Consider the following 16,019-nt stretch of genomic DNA (forward strand, 5'->3'; position numbering starts at 1 on the left):
TGTGCCCTTGAGAAGAATATATATTCTGATTTTTATGGATGTAATGTCCTGACAATGTCAATTGTCTAAATTTTCTATTGTGTCACTTAGGTCTATGTTGCCGTATTGGTTTTCTGTCCAGTGGATCAGTCCATTGATGTGAGTGGGGTATTAAAGTCTCCTACTATGATTGTATTCCCATCAATTTCTCCTTTTATGTCTGTTAGTATTTGTCAGAGGTGTCTGGGTACTCCTATAATAGGGGCATATATATATATATAGATAATTATAATATCCTCCTCTTGAATGGATCCTTTTACCATTAAATAGTGTCCTTCTTTGTCTTTCTTTACTGCCTTCATTTTAAACTCTATTTTGTCTGATATGAGTATTGCAACTCCTGCTTTCCTGTATTGTCCATTGGCATGGAATATCTTCCCATCCCCTCACTTTCAATCTATATGTTTCCTTTTCCCTAAGGTAAGTCTCTTGTAGAGAACAGATTGTAGGTTTCCAAAAGGATGAAAAAGAAGGAACACTCCCAAGACATTCTCTGATGCCATGATCACCCTAATCCCCAAACCAAAGATACCACTAAAATAGAAAACTATATCTTTGAAGAATATAGACACAAAAATTCTCAAAAAAATTTTAGCTAACTGAATCCAACAACATATTAAAAAAATCATATAACATGAAAAGGTGGGATTCATCCCAGGACCACAATGATAGTTTGACATACACAAATCAATCAATGTCACACACTACATTAACAAAGAAAAATCAAAAACACATGATCATCTCAATAGATGAAGAGAAAACATTTGACAAAGTCACACATCTATTCATTATAAAAACTCTTACCAAAGTTGGTACAGGAAACAATAAAAGCTATTTTTGACAAACCCACAGCAAATGTAATATTCAATGGAACAAAGCTGGAAGCCTTCCCCCTAAAATATGGAACAAGACAGGGATGCCCACTCTCAACACTGCTATTCAACATAGTATGGGAAGTCCTAGACACAGCAATCAGACAAATAAAAGAAATAAATGGTACCCACATTTGAAGAAAGGGAGAAAATTGTTACTGTATGCAGATGATATGGTACTATATATAGAAAACCCTAAGGATTCAACTTCAAAAAATACTTGAACTGAATAACAAATTCAGCAAAGTAGCAGTATATAAGATTAACATTCAGAAGTCAGTCTCATTTCTGTATACTAACAAATAAATATTAAAAAAATACAAAATTGCAATACCTTTTAAAATTGCACTGCCAAAAACCAGATGCATGGGAATACACTTGACCAAGGAGGTGAAAGAGTTATATGCTGAGAACTATGAAACATGAATCAAGGAAATGAAAGAAGATTCAAAGAAATGGAAAGATATTCCATGCTTCTGTGTTGGAAAAATTAATATTATAAAAATGGCCATACTACCCAAAGCAATCTACATATTCAATGCAATCCCTATCAAATTACCCATGACACTTTCTCACAGAACTAGGACAAACAATACAGAAATTTATATGGAACTACACAAGACCCAGAATTGGCAATGCAATCCTGAGGAACAAAAACCAAGCAGGAGCCATAACTCTCCCAGACTTCAGGAAATATTGCAAAGCCACAGCCATCAAGACAATGTGATACTAGTACCAAAGCAGACATACAGACCAATGGAAAAGAATAGAGAATCCAGAAATAAATCTGGACACCTACAGTCAATTTAACATTGGCAAAGTAAGCAAGAGCATAAAATGGGAAAAAGAGTCTTTTCTGCATGTATTGCTGGGAAACCTGGACAGCTGCATGCAAATCAATGAAACTAGAACACACCCTCACACCATGCACTAAACTCTAAATGGCTTAAAGACTTAAATATAAGGCAAGCACCTTCAAACTCCTAGAAGAGAATATTGGCAACACATTCTCTGATATCAACTTTACAAATATTTTCTCAGGTCACTCTCCCAAAGCAATAGAAGTGAAAGCAAAAATAAACCACTGGGATCTAATCAAACTGACAAGCTTTTGCACAACAAAGGAAACCAAAAAGACAACTTACAGAATGGGAGAAAATAGTTTCAAATGATGCAGATGATAAGGGCTTAATCTCTAGAATATACAAGCAACATATACAACTCAATAGCGAAAAAGCCAACAACCCAATGGAAAAATGGGCAAAAGACCTGAATAGACATTTCTCCAAAGAAGATATACAGATAGCCAACAAGCACAGGAAAAAATGCTCAACTTCAGTGATTATCAGAGAAAAGCTAATAAAAACTTGTACCACCTCACACCAGTCAGAATGGCCATCATCAATAAGTCCACAAATAACAAATGCTGGAGGGGTTGTGGAGAAAATGAACCCTCCTGCACTGTTCGTGGGAATGTAAATTGGTACAAACACTATGGAAAACTGTCTTAGAGATACTTTAGAAAACTATACATAGAACTACCATGTGATCCAGCAATCTCACTGTTGTGCAGATATCCGAACAAAACTTTCCTTGAAAAAGACATGAAACTGTGTGTTCATTGCGGCACTATTCAAAATAGACAAGACATGGAAACAACCTAAATGTCCAGTCACTTTACTTTTGCCTCATGGAATAACTTCATTATAGGAGCAACTCTCGGGAATATAGATCATGGGGAAAATTTAGGATCCTGCCTACCACACATGCTGAGATAACTTACCAACTCTTATCTATAAGAGATATTAAAATACAATTTCTATAACCTTTCAGTCAGTGATGTGAGAAACATGTGTAACTTCCTAATAATTACTGAATTATTTCATCTTTTAGAAATTATTTCATATACACTGAAGTTGAGGGGTTTGTGGTGAGGATGAAAGTCTAAAATTAGGCATGTACAAGGTTTTGAGCCTGACAAAGAATTAAAAATAATCATCTTAAAGAAAAACACTGATGTACAAGAAAACATAGAAAGGACAAAAAAAATAAAGTTAGGAAAACTATACATGGATAGTTTTATGTCTTTATTTTTGTTCAACAAAGACATATGACTTAAGCACACATGAAAACACAGAAATTCTGGAGCTAAAGTATATAACAACTGAACTGAAAACTTAATAGAGAGCTTCTATAGCAGATATAATCAACCAGAAGCAAGAATCACTGTGCTCAAAGAGAGATGTTCTAAAATCATTCAGTCACAGGTATAACAACAAAATGAGTGAAACAAAATGAAGAAACCCTTTGCAACTTCAACATATCATTAACTATTTAGAGAGTCATAAAAGAAGCAAAGAAAGACAAAAGAAAAATGCTTATTTAAAGAGGTCATGAGAGAAAATGTCCCATATCTTAAGAGAAACATGAGTATCCAGATTTGTGGAGTCCAATGAACACCAAATAAGCTCATCCTCAAGAGATGCTCACATAGACATATTAGAGTCATTTTGTCTAAAGTTAAAGGCAAAGAAACTATCTTGAAAATTGCAAGAGAAAAGCAACTTACCACAACGAAGTGTGCCTCCATAAGGCTATCAGTGGAGGTCTAGCAAGAAGAACCTGGCAAGCTAGGAGAGCATGAGGTGATATGTTCAAAGTACTGAAAGAAGGAAAAAGAAAGCTCCTGACAACCAAGAATACTAGCTGAAGCTCTATTTCATAAATGAAGGAGAAATATTTTCCCAAACAAATAGAAGCTGACTGAATTTAACACCAAACACCTGAACTACAGGAAATGCTAAAGGGAGTTATATAAAATGGAAACAAAGGTTTACTAAATGGAAACCTGAACACATGAAAGTATGAATTTTACTGGTAAGGACAGTATATACTCAAATTTAGGAGACTCTAATACAGTAAAGATGATGCATATGAATTGCTTTTATGACAAGGAAGAAAGTTAAAATACAAATTTATTAAAAAGAACTATCTTCAATATTCAATATTTTAAATGTTTATTAGAAAATGTTTGAAAAGTGACATCAATAGCCTAAAATATTAAGAATGTAAAAATTAAAATATTGTATGCAATTAAATTTATTAGTTAAAATAGAATGCTTTAATATAGATGATTTATGTACACCTCCTGGTAATCACTATAAAATATTTGTATAAATACATAAGTATTTACAGTATAAATTTATACATAATATATAATACATACATATTTATATATGTACATGTTTATAAATATTTGATACATATATATACATAATTATATATTTTATGTAGATAAATACAATGAAGATTATGGAAGCAAGGCCCTCACCAAAAACATAAATCACAAAGACAGCAAGAGAGACAGAAAGGAACAAAGTAAACCAAAATAGTAAGCAAAAAAATTTAAAAAAGCATTCATTTACAAATCAATAATAACTTAAAACATAATAGATTATATTATCCAAATAAAATCAAAGAGACTGAATGGATTAAAAAAAAAAAAAAAGAGTTCCTGCTGTGTCACAGTGGGTTAAGAATCCAAATGCTGCATTGGTTTAGGTCACTGTGTAGTTGCAGGTTTTATCCCTGGCCTTGTGCAGTGGGTTAAAGGATCCAGCATTGCTGCCATTCTGGCATAGTGTGCACCTGTGGTTCTGTATGGTCCCTGGCCCCAGAATATTCATACCCCCCAGGTGTGGCCATTAAAAAAGGATTAAAAAAAAAAAGATTCAGCTACCTGTGCCCTAAAATAAGAGATTTATTTTTGCTTTAAGGGCACATATTTGTAGAAAATGAAGGGTTAGAAAAAGATAACTCATGTAAAGGTTAAACAAACTAGAGCAACAGTGGTTATACTTAACATCAGACAAAACTGACCTTAAGTTAAAAAATGACATAAAGGACAGAAGTGAATTATATAATGATAGATGTACCAATTCAGAAAGAGGATATAAGAATGGTATATACTTACAAAACATCAGAATACCGAGATATTTGAAGCAAATATATCTAAAGGAAATATAGACAGTAAAATGATAATAAGAGAAGACAACCCCACTCTGAACATAAGATAGAAAATTCAGACCGAAAATCAGCAAAGAAACAGCAGACAGGAACAAAGCTATACAGGAAATGGACCTAGCAGACATATGCAAAACCTTCCATCCAACAGCAGATGGGGAGATCTGCAAGCTAAATCATATGTTAGGTCACAAAATATGCCTCATGAAATATAATAAGATTGAAATATATATATATATGTATACATTTATATATAGAAAAACAATGTTATAGAATTGCAAATAACAAACAGAAGGAAAATAGAAAAAAAAATTGCAGACATAAATCACGCACCTCTGCACTAGCAATGACTCAAGGAGGAAATCAAAAATAATTTTTTTTAAATGTTGAGACAAACTAAAATGGGAACAAGGCATACCATAACTTATGGGATATAGTGAAAAGAATTCTAAGAGTGGAGTTTATCATGATAAATGCCTGCAGGAATATAAAAGATCTTAAATAAACTACCTCACTTTATGCTTCAAGGAACTTGCAAAAGAAGGTAAAACAATACTAAAATTAGAAGAAATAAATGTAAACATTAGACTAGATATAAATGAAATGGGAATTTGAAAAAACACAGTACATTATCAACAAAATACATTATTTTCAAAATGTAGATCTTTAGATTAATAAAGAGAGAAGACAAAAGTAAAAAAATAAAAATGAAACAAGATATAGTAACTGATGTATTGTAAATGGTCATGAGATATCTATAATCAATTACATTCCAATAAACTGGAATTACATTTTATTAACGTAATTTAAACACATATTCAATTAATGTAGTGTATACAATTGCATTCAATAACCTACAAGAATGCCCTGTGATACCACAATCCCACTCATGGGCATATATCCGGACAAAACCTTCATTCAAAAACACTCATGCACCCCCTATGTTCATTGCAGGACTATTAATAGTGGCCAAGACAAGGTGGCAGCCTAGATGTCCATCAAAGAATGATATATAATGGACTACTAGTCTGCCATAAAAGGGACAAAATAATGCCATTGAAGCAACATGGAGGCAACTAGAGATTCTCATACAGGAGTTCCCATTGTAGCACAACAGAAATGGATCCCACTAGGAACCATGAGTTTGCAGGTTCGATCCCTGGCCTTGCTCAGTGGGTTAAGGATCTGGCATTGCCATGAGTTGTGGTGTAGGTTGCAAACATGGTTGGGATCTGCCTTTGCTGTGGCTGTGGTTTAGGCCAACAGATGTAGCTCCAATTAGACCCCTAGTCTGGGTACCTCCATATACTGTGGGTGTGACCCTAAAAAGAAAAAAAAATTCTTATACTATACTAAATAAATCAAATAAGTCAGAAAGAGGAAGGTGGATGCCATATGATGTCATTTATCTGAGGAATTTAAAATATGGCACAAACTATCATATCTACAAAACAGAAACGAAATCATAGATGTAGAGAATGGACTTCCTGTTGCCAGGAGTAGGGAGCAGGAAGGATGGGGAGTTTGGGGATGGTAGATGCAAACTATTACTTTGGGGTGAATGGGCAATGGGGTCCTGCAGTACAGCACAAGAAACTATCCAATCTCTTGGTATAGATCATGATGGAAGATAGTATGAGAAAATGGATGTATATATGTATGACTGGGTCACTGAGCTCTAGAGCAGAAATCGATACAACACTCTAAATCAACTATACTTTAAAAAACAAACAAAAATATCCTACAGGTGGAAGCTCAGGAATGGATACCATCGCTAGTAAATTCTACCAAACATTTAATGAAAATTTAACATGAATCCTTTTCAAAATCTTCTAAAAATGTGAAAAGGAAGAAATACTTTCAAACTCACTTCATGATGTCAGCATATCTGTGATACAAAAGGCAGGCAAGGACTCTAAAAAAAAAAAAAAAAGAAAAGAAAATTATAGACCAATATTCTTCATGAGCCTAAATGAAAAATTCCTTAAAAATACTAACAAAATGAATTCAACAACAATTTAAATAATAATGCACCATGGTTAAGTGGGATTTATCCCTAGGAGTCAAGCATAATTAAACACATGCCAATCAAATGATAAGCCACATTAGCAGAAAGAGGATATAATATATATGATCATCTCAATAGATGCAGAGAAGACATTTGATGAAATTCAACATCATTTTATGATAATAACTCTCAGTAAACTAGGTATGGAAGGAATGAACCTCAATGTAATAAAGGCCATGTGCAACACACCTTGCTAAATCATTCTCAATGATTCAAAATATTATTACTAAATATCTATTGTCTGTCAAGAGATGATCTAGGCATTGAGGGTTTAGAGGTCTATTCAATATAATCTTTTATTGCCCAGTAAATTATTTGATATATTTACATAAATAATTCACAATATAGTCACTATCTTGTTTTATATATATGTAATACAAAATATATATATTTATAAAATATTGATATAATTATATATCAACTAATTATTGCCAATATATTTGATAACACTCTATGTTTAACCTAGACAAATATTCTAAAGCAGTGTTTATCAGAAGTCATAATTTTGTATTTCTTTTTTAAGATATGTGGATACTTGTCTTTATGTAATGGAGTCCACAACTTTTAACATCCCAAAGATAAATTCATATGACCAGCTTAGACTGAAGTGAAAATTTATGTTAACAATTATACCACTTATTTGTATTTAATAGTAACACAATGACTAGATGATTTTAATTTGCATATTATGATTAATCACAAAGATAGATGAACTTGTTTTGTGTATAATATGTTTTATATCATTCCTTATCTACTTAGTATTTAATTTTTGATAATTTTATTTACCATTTCCTGGAGTTCTCATTGTGGCTTAGTGGTAACAAACCTGCCTAGCATCCATTAGGATGAGCATTCGATCCCTGGCAATGCTCAGTGGGTTAAGGATCCAGCATTGTCCTGAGCTGTGGTGTAGGTCACAGATGCAGCTCAGATCCCATGTTGCTGTGGATGTTGTGTAGGCTGGCAGATGTATGTTTGATTCAACCCCTATACCAGGATCCTCCACATACCATACCCGTGGCCCTAAAAAGCAAAAAAAAAATAATAATAATAATAATAATAATAATAATAATTCTAAATCTCAATTAACTTTTAGGTGAAATGACTTCTCCATAAGTGAAATGGTTTCTAAAATATTTTAAATGAAATAAACACACCAAAATGTAAATATTTTTAAGCATAAAGAATTAGAATTCACAGAATAAATATTATGTAATTTATGTCACCTTGGTTGTTAAATTCTAACACAAAGTTAATAAAATTATAAGGTTTTATTAAAAAAATAAGATAGTTAAAAAAACATGTCTATGTCTTTTTACTCTATTTAAGAAAAAATGAGGGTGCACATTAACAACTGAATATTGTCTTCATCCTTTTTTTTTTTTTTTTTTTTTTTTTTACCTCTTTGCGTTTTAGACTGACACCCATGGCATATGGAGCTTCCTAGGCTAGGGGTCCAATCAGATCTGTAACCATCATCCTATGTCACAGCCAAGCAATGCCAAATCCTAGCCCAGTCTGTGACCTACACCACAGCTCCCAGCAATGCTGGAGACTTACCCCACTGAGTGAGGCCAGGGATCAAACCTGCATTTCATGGATGCCAGTCAGGTTTGTTAACTGTTGAGCCATGTTGGGAACTCCTGTTTCCATCCATTTTGAACATACTATAAGCTGGGAAATGATCAATATCACTCTTTAGCTTACTAAAGAATTGGGTATATTCTCTAAAACATTAGCAACGTAAGTCTATAGAAATGAACATTGCACATGGAAGATAGTATCATAAGAAATGGTGCTGAGAGAACAGAACAGTTACATATAAAAGAATGAAATCAGAACATTCTCTAACATCATATACTAAAATACACTAAAATTTGATTACAGACCTTGATGTAAGACCATACACTATAAAACACTTAGAGGAAAACGTACACAGAACACTCTTTGTCATAAATTGCAGTAGTATCTTCTTTGGTCCACTTCCTAATAATAAAAATAAAAACAAAAATAAATGGGATCTAATTAAACTGAAAAGATATTCACAGCAAAGGAAACTATTAAATAATGAAAAGATAAACCACAGAATGGGAGAAAATCTTTGCAAAAGTTGCAGCTGGAAAAGGCCTATTTCCAATACATATAAACAACTCATAGAACTCAACAATTAAAAAAAACATCCAACCAAAAAATGGGCGGGAGACTTAAACTGACATGTCTCCAAAGAAGACATACAAATGACTGGAAGGTTCATGAAAAGATGTTCAACATCACTAATTTTTAGAGAAATGCAAATCAAAACTACAATAAGGTATCACCTCATACCAGTCAATATGGGCATCATTAACATGTCAGTAAATATCAAATGATGGAGAGGGAGTGGAGAAAAGGGAACCCTCCTTCATTGTCAGTGGGAATGTAAATTGGTACAACCACTATGGAAAACAGTATGGAGGTTCCTTCAAACCTGAACATAGAACTGCCATATGATCCAGAAACCCCACTCCTTGGAATATATCCAGAGAAAATCATAATTCAAAAGGACACATGAGAGTCCCCCTTGTGGCTCAAAAGGTTAAAAACTTGACATAGCATCTGCAAGGATATAGGTTGGATTCTTGGCCTTGCTCATTGGGTTAATGATCCAGCATCACAGCAAGCTGAGGAGCATATGCAGCTCAAATCCAGTGTTACCGTGGCTGTGGCTGAGGCCAATAGCTGTGGCAATGTTATGATTCCTGACTTGGGAACTTACATATGCCATGGGTGTGGCCATAAAAAGAAATAAAGGATACACGCCCCCTGATGTCCATTGCATCACTATTTATTTTAGTCATAACATAAAAGTAAACTAAATGCCCATCGACAAAGTAATAAAGAAAACGAGATACATATATACAATGTTATATTACTCAGCCATAAAAAATGTCATTTGAGGCAGCATGGATGGAGCCAAAGATTATTATACTAGATGAAGTATGCCAGCCAGAGCAAGATGAATATCAAGAGATCACTAATATATGGTCTCTAATAATAATGATATAAAAGAACTTATTTACAAAACAGAATCAGACTCACAGATTTCAAAATCAAACTTACGGTAACCAAAGTGGAGATACAGGGGAGAGGGAAAAATTAGGAGTTTTGGATTAAAGTGTACACACTAATAGTGATCTACTATATAGCACAGGGAACTTTCCTCAACATTCTATAACCTAGATGGGAAAATAATCTGAAAAAGTGTGGAGATATATATATATTTTTAAAAGGCATAAAAATTAAAAAAAATTAAAAATTAAAAAAACATAGAAAAGAATTTCAGTAGCAATCTGAAGAACCAAGTAGACAAGTTGTTGCAAAAATGTCAAAATCCTCAAATAATACACATATTAAGCTTAATATGAGAACAAATGAAGATAGGTATAAACAGATATATAGACACATCTACACAGAGAGAGAAATAGACAATGTCAAATGGGGAGTATATATGAGTGTATGTTTAAATTTGTATATGTGTGTGTATATTTTCAGAACATAATTTACAAAATGTATGTTGTATATTTTAGGCTAAGTGCTGATTTTTCTCTCAATAACTTCCTCTATCTATAGAAAAAAAGGAATTTTATTGTCAAAGGCTTAAGTATAAATTGCTTATTTGGCCTACACTATCTATTGGATATACAGAGCACTATATTTAAAAAAAATTCAAAAAAGTGTCAATAGTCCATCCAAATTTATGTTCAATTTTTTTTTTCTTTTCAGGGCCACACCCAAGGCAGAAAGATGTTCCCAGGCTAGGGGCTGAATTGGAGTTAGAGCCACTGGCTAAGCCACAGCCACAGCAATGCAGGTTCCCAGCTGCATCTGCAACCTACACCACAGATCAAGGCAACGCCAGATCCTTAACCCACTGAACAAGGCCAGGGATAAAATCTGAGTCTTCATATATGTTATTCTGATTCATTTCCCCTGAGCCATGAAGGAACTCCCCAATTTTCCCTTCCATTTTGACAGTTTTAGTATGGCTATTATTGTATAGATCCTGTAAATATTTAGTAAAATAAAGGAATTAAAAAATAAGATGTCAAAGTATAGCAAGTGGTTGAGGTTAGAATGCCATGGATTTAAAGCCCATATATGACCATTTCTCCCCTTAATACCTTTTGGGAGATCATTGAACTCACTAAGCCTTAGTTCTAAAGTCTCAAAAAAGGACAGGCAATAAAACATCTTTAAAAATATCATGGGGAGGAATTGCCATTGCAACACAGTGGAAATGAATCTGACTAGGATCCATGAGGATGTGGGTTCAATCCCTGGAGTTGCTCAGTGGGTCACGGATTAAGCATTGCCTTGGGCTGTGGTGTAGGTTGCAGACAAGGCTCCATTCCTTCTATCTGTAGATGTGGTGTAGGTCTGCAGCTACATCTCTTATTATACGTCTAGCCTGTTGACTTGTATATGCTGCAGATGCAGCCCTAAAAATAAAGAAAAAGAAAAAAAAATTAAAAACAACTATTATAGGGGAGTTTCCATTATGGCTCAGTTGTAATGAAACTTACTAGTATTTCTGAGGATGTGAGTGTGATCCTTGGCCTTCCTCAGTGGGTTAGAGTCCAGGGTTCCTGTGAGTTGTAGTATAAGTCACAGATGAGGCTGGGATCTGGAGTTGCTGTGGCTGTGGCATAGGCTGACAGCTGCAGCTCCAATTCAACTCCAAGCCTGGGAATTTCCACATACTCACATACTGCAGGTGTAGCTTTAACAAGAAGAAAAAGTATTATGTATATTAATCTAAAACATTAGCTCATTTTTTTCTCATAAAAGCCTAAGTTAACATTTAAAAAGTGAAGGCTATGATTAATATACATGCTTGTCAGTATTTTGAGGAGTCTGGCTTTTGGCCAAATATCTATGTGTGGTCTTTCAGGATGATCATTGACCATTACAGGATTTTTCTTGGCAGAACTCACAGGGAAAAGTTGTCATCTCTGCACCAGAATGACACACAGATAATGCTTTGCAGTCTCTCTAAAAGCTTGAGTCAATGGCCATATCTATATTTTGGCCCCAATGTATTTATTTTTACATCTCTTGTAAATGAGATCTTCATCTAAAAGGACCTTTATCAGGCTCTTTATTCCCTTTATTGAGGGAAGTGGAGAAATCTTCAAGACAATTTTCTCTACTTCTTCTACATACTTTCAAAGGTCCTGCTCCATCCTTCACTTCCTCTCTCTGGTCCAGGCCCAAAATACTGCAAGAACATTTTGTTTGGGTTCCCTGGGAAGAGCTAGGACCCCCACATCTGTGCTGATTCTTCTGACCTTTAAACAATGCACATAAAAATAGAATAGTCCATTCATGCTTTCTCCATTTTATATCTTATTTGTACCATCACAGTAAATGATTAAAGACTTAACTCTATTTTAATTTTTGGCTCACTGCTATTTAACATCTGGCATTTTAGCTTTCAATCCATCTCAGCCATCTCATTTTTCTCACTTGAACATGACAAATATAAATAATTATATTTTACCAAGCCAATGATTGAGATCTTGTCATTTACACAGACCAAGGCAGACACAAAATTATCTGGGAGGTCCTTAAAATATATGCTAATATACCTGAGATCACAGAGATCCATGCAAAGAAAATATTCAGTGGTAAAAATGCATGTTTGTTCCCTAATTATATTATTTTATTAAGTTATTATTTACACATATTTATTGGTAATATTCTTCCTAGCTCATCAAACCTTGTCTTCATTCTCTAATTGGGTCTCATTTCAATTGAGTCTCAGACACCTGTGCTCTAGAGACTGTTACCTTCTGGAAATCACCCATGGGCAACTGACCAAAACTCAGTCACAAGGATAATTTTCCCAGGAGATTTAAAAGTGATGATACAGCTATGCCAATAACTTCAGACAAATCAGAAAGTGGCCTATTTTCACCCCCTAAAAATTGTATTTCATCACATGCATATGTTTTCAAAGCTTATCTGCATAAGTAAATTTGGCTAAATCCTCTTGAAGACCTTGATATGAAAAAATTAACAAAAGAAATATTTGTTCCCTCATAGATTAAGAACATATGATACTCACGAGTAAGTAATCATATTCTGATTACTATTTTTGTTAAAGTCCTTCCAATTTCCATACTTTCCAGTCATACTCTGTTTCTTCATGATATTTTTGCTTTAGTTTGTAATTTTATTTTTGTTTTAGAAATGTGCTTGTGTCACAATTGAAAGTGTGCTTAGAGTATCAACACGATGGCCCAAATTATTTTATCCTCTGAAACAATTAATATTTTCACTAAATGAATAAACTGGCCCCACTAAAAGTATAGGAGCAAGCACAAAGAATTCTTATCAAATGTTTTATAGTAGTTGCTATAATTTCTAGTTTCACACTCGTATCAGGAAGTGTGATGGACCAACAATGTTTAACATATAAACATAATGCATAGCTGACAGATTTTTCCTTTATATTGTTACTATTGACTTAAAATTCTTATTTTCAATTCTTTATATACCATATTCTTGGAAAATCTTCAGAATCTTGTGTACAGAAGTTCCAGAGGAGCTGAAGGTAGAATCAATTCTAAGGTAACCATATAATAATATAAATCAACCTGAATATATCTAATATTTATCTATACAAATAGATGATTTGATATATATATCCATTTTAGATTGATTACCAAAATCAAGGTAAGTCATACATTTACTATCTCATCTAGTTACCTTATTTTCATGACAACTCTTAAGATTTATTCTCAGCAACTTTTAAGTATGCAATAACATTGTTAAGTATAGTCACTCTGCTAAACACTAGGTCTTTAAAACTTCTTATAATTAAAAGTTTGTACCCTTTAACTCACTTCACACTGCTCCAGCTCTGGAAACCACCATTCTATTCTTTATTTCTATAAAATTTAATTTTGAATAGATTTCACATTTAAGTGGTACCATATGGCTTTTATCTTTCTATATCTCCCTTATTTCACATAGTATAATGCCCTCCAGGTTCATTTATGCTATTGAAAAATGAAGTATATTCTTTTCATTTCCTTTGGAAATATATTCTAAGAAGAACTTTTTAAAAATATAATTAAATGATAGGTTTTTATTAAAATATGACCGTTTTATCAAGAAATTACATTTATATTTTATCTGTTGAAATAATGTGAGGTCTGAACTGAAAGTATGAAAAATTGTCAAATGAATAAATGAATTTTCAAAGTGTAATTTTGTCCCATAAACAAACAATGTATCTGTTAAGCTCAGGTCAAAATAGTGAATAATTTATTAACTTTCACTGGAAACACAAATAGTTGGTGAATTATTGTCTCTTTAGTTCTATGTCACCTTGAAGTTTTCCAAAACATATACCTTTCCACTTAATATTTTGGAAAAGGGAGAAATCATAGATTCTCTTCTAATATTTTCCTTAGGATCCATCATTTTGTGAACCTTAAAGATGTTTATTTGTGTTTTTAAAAACTATAATTTATCCTTACTGGAATCAAGTACATAAAATAAAGCAACAGTTTCCTTCTTTGACTGAATTCCCAGTGTCTGAAATAGTTTTGAAGTGGTTGTGGGTGAACAGTTAAAAAAATATATTGCTAGATAAACACTTAGCTTATACTTCTCTCATGTTGGCATGAGTTTTATAATTTTTGAATTATATGAAATGTATTCATTTAAGGTGACAGAAAAAATGTAATTCCCTTTGGAGCTTGTTATTCATAAAAATAGCATTGAGAAGAATATTAGTAGTCAGTTACCTTAGAATGCATGTTTTTATTTACTATAATGCATGCACCTGTAACCAAAATTATAAAAATTCTGGTAGTATTTTGAGTTTGAGAAGGTCACTGAGGTTAGAACTTTGATATCACACCAGGAAAAAATGGAAAATATAACAGTGTATAAAATTTCTGTTTCTATATTGCATATAGGGTTATTTGTACCATATTTTAGATTCCACGTATAAATGAAACCCTGTGGTATTTGTATTTCTCTTTATTTCTTCATTCAGTATGAGCATCTCTAGTTGCATTCATGTTGCTGCAACTAGCATTATTCTTTTTTTTATGGCTGAGTAGTATTTTGATTTATATAGGTACCACTTCTTCTTAATCCATTCATCTGTTGGTGGATATTTAAGTTGTTTCCAGGTCTTGGCTATTGTAAAGAGTGCCACAAAGAACATAAAAGTGCATATATCTTTTTTGGAAATAAAATTTTATTCACTATATGCCCAGGAGTTGGATTGCCAGATCATATGGTAGGTCTATAATTAGTTTCCTGAGGGATGTCCAAACTGTTCCATAGTGGTTGTAAAAATTTACATTCTCATCAACAGCAAAGAAAGGTTCATTTTCTCCAATACTCTGCAGCATTTGTTATGTGTAGACTTTATAGTGATGGCCATTCTGATTTGTGTGAGGGGGCCCGCTGATTGTAGTTTTAATTTATATTTCTTTAATAATTAGTGATGTGAGAATTTTTCTCACATGCCTATGGGCCGTCCATGTGTTTTCCTTGGAGAAATGTCTATTTAGGTCTTCTACACATTTTTTAATTGGGTTGTTTGAATTTTTTTTTTTTTGCTGTTATGTATTATGAGTTGTTTGTATATTTTGGGTATTAGGCCCTTTTATGTTGCATATTTTGCAAAGATTTTCTCCTATTCTGTGTGTTGTCTTTTTGTTATTGTTGTTTTTTAATATTTTTCTTTGCTGTGCAAAAACTTTTTTGTTTAAGTAGGAAAAACTAACATTAAAAAAGAAAAAATGAACTGGATGTTTCAGGCTCCCTTACTTCAGATTATATTAAAAATACTACCATTATCAAAACAGTATGGTGCTGGTTTTGGTTCAAAACCAGAAATATAGTTTAATAGAACAGGATAGAAACCCCAGAAATAAGTCCAAGCACCTATGGTCAACTAGTCTATGACAAAGGAGGTAAGAATATACAGTGGAGCAAGGACAAGTCTCTTC

Source organism: Sus scrofa, chromosome 2 (genome assembly GCF_054392235.1).
Source record: "Sus scrofa isolate SSC_HxYL_T2T_F1_AM1 chromosome 2, Sscrofa_HxYL_maternal_Yorkshire_Landrace_v2.0, whole genome shotgun sequence".
Lineage (NCBI taxonomy): Eukaryota > Metazoa > Chordata > Mammalia > Artiodactyla > Suidae > Sus > Sus scrofa.